Source organism: Cyprinodon variegatus, unplaced genomic scaffold (genome assembly GCF_000732505.1).
Source record: "Cyprinodon variegatus isolate N-32 unplaced genomic scaffold, C_variegatus-1.0 Scaffold0, whole genome shotgun sequence".
NCBI lineage: Eukaryota > Metazoa > Chordata > Actinopteri > Cyprinodontiformes > Cyprinodontidae > Cyprinodon > Cyprinodon variegatus.
The window spans coordinates 927,544-930,059 of NW_015150453.1; the positions used below are offsets into that span (position 1 = coordinate 927,544).

Below are 2,516 nucleotides of genomic sequence, written 5' to 3' on the forward strand. Positions count from 1 at the left end.
ACAGAGGTCCTCAACGAGTATTTCTACTCCCACCTGTCCAACCCTTATCCCAGCGAAGAAGCCAAAGAGGAACTTGCCAAACAGTGTGGGATCACCGTCTCTCAGGTCAGTCGCTGTTCAGGGGGAAGGAAACGAGGTACGGATCAGTTCAGAACGCCTCAACAACAGTTCCTGATATTTTCTGAAAGGCGATTTTACACTAAAACTTATCTGAATAAGAAAGTACCAAAGAACTCTGGTAGGGTTAGAACTGGCGGTGTCAGCGTGGGGTTTTTGGATTGTTTCTTTGTGTTTCTTCTAATCACAGATGGATTACGGAGTTAATTTTGTTCCATTATTGTTAAAAAGACATTAGGTCAGCTTTAAATAAAAATATCTTTTAAAAAGTATTTACAGGGTTTCTGCGGGTCTTTAAAAATCATTATTAGTCATTAAATTAGTATTTTTTTTAGATCAAGGCCTGAATTGGCATTAAAAAACTAATTAAATTAAATTATCGTGGCATTTACAATGCTTTATAAAAAAGAAAAAAAAAGTTAAAACAATTTTGTCAGATATTTCGCAATATATTTGTGCCGAACTGCTTCCGGTGAACCGTAAAGCCATATGTTCAGAACAGAAGTTAGAGGGGGAGAAAAAGCTAGAGAATGGGGAATGTGGGGAATGTGATATTGTGAAAGGAGTTGAATTGAAATGATGACTTTGAAGCATATCCTTCATTTTATTTATTTTTTAATGTTTTAACTAGGTCTCCAATTGGTTTGGTAACAAGCGAATCCGGTACAAGAAAAACATCGGCAAGTTCCAGGAGGAGGCCAACCTTTACGCCATGAAGACGGCTTTAGGAGCCAGACAGGGAGAAGATTCTCCACACACTCCAAACTCCACAGGTACAAGAAGACAAACAGTGTCTCCTCCAGCTGGAAGCAGCGCCACCGCTGTCCTTCAAGTTAGAATCAAATATAGCTAGTCTTGAAATTTAATAGTTTTGGATGTTTTTCATAGCCTTCAAACAGGAATAATACAAAAAAAGACACTTTTCAAGTTATTTAGCAAGAATGAAATCCAAAGTAAGCAGGAGTTACACTGCCCAGAACAAGTCAAAGTAATTAGATTACTTTTTGAATGAAAAACGAATGCCTTTATAATGTAACGAATTTAATCCCAACAATGATTGTCAGACTACGGATCATCTCTAGTCAGCTCTATTTTTCTTTATTTCAAAAAAGTAAGAAAACTGAATGATGTGTCTAAAAACCAAATATTTGTGTTTTATCTTCTTCATTTGTCCTTGTTTTCAGGGTCGGGGTCCTTCTCTCTGTCTGGATCAGCTGACATGTTCCTCGGGGTTCCGTCTGTGAACGGCGAACAGTCGGCCTACCAAATGCAGGTGCTAAAACTTTCCTCTATATTTGATTCTTTGTAAATAAAAACATTCAAAGATCAAAACTTTGAGAAAAGGACATCCCTCTTAAACCGAGGCTGTGATATTTGAAATGCCGTTTGCTGCCGATCTGCCGACCAGGAGGGGGGCGATAAAGATTTGCTTTATAAATAAAACATCAAATTCCTGAAAGTCCTGTTTTTATTTAGCTATTAATAGAAATTTTCAGAATATCAGCTGTTAGAATAAACTAGATCTTATGATCTATTTTTGTTGTTATTGTATTTGTCCAAACCAATAGACTTTAAGGAGAACCATACAGTAAAATAAACAAGTAATCCCTAACCCTGTAGTGATTTTAAATGTCCAGCAGGTGTCAGTATTTAGTGACACACTATCTACACAGTTTGCCATTGGCCGTCTCTCAATTCATAAGAACCCAAGTCAAACTCGTGTTCTTGCCAAGTACATTCTTGACAAGAACAGGTAAATATGGGTGAATTGGAACAGAAGCGTACTTGTGACATCACCACATTCAAAGCTAGTCTGGAGCTGCATTTCACCTCCTGTTATTAATAATCTCCAGATAATAATAAATCATTACTTTTTCATTTAGTGGGGGAATAATAATGAAAACAGTCCGATAAACACAAATCAGATCAATAGTTTGCCAAATAAACCAAAATAAATTACTATCAGAGCCAGTTGTATTTCACACACAGCTATTCAGAGAGAGGGCTGCTGCAGACGGGCTTAAATTAGCTCTGCCTGTGGTTTCCCTCCAAGGTCCGCTGGATCCTCTCAAAATCTGTATTTTTTTTTTTTTAATTAGGCACTAAATCAGTAAATGGGCCATACAGTGAAGCTTACAAGTATAACATAATTGCCTCAAATGATCTTAAAACGTACTTTTATTGAACAAGAACAATAGAAAAGTGAACTTTAACTTAATACTCCACTGGAAGCTGCTGCTGCCGCAGTGCATGCTGGGACAGCTGTCAATATGGAGGACACACAAGTCTGCTCTGATGCATGCTGGGTAAAGAGATAGGGGCAAGAACACCATTCAGTCATTTTGTCTGTTCTTGTTCTGGCGAATTGGAACAGTACTAGCAGGGTTCCCTCGGGTCCT

General features: G+C 37.9%; 1 pseudogene; it reads left to right on the forward strand.

Annotated features, from left to right (window-relative positions):
• LOC107082044 overlaps positions 1-2,516 on the forward strand; it is an 18,094-nt pseudogene that overhangs the window by 12,529 nt on the left and 3,049 nt on the right.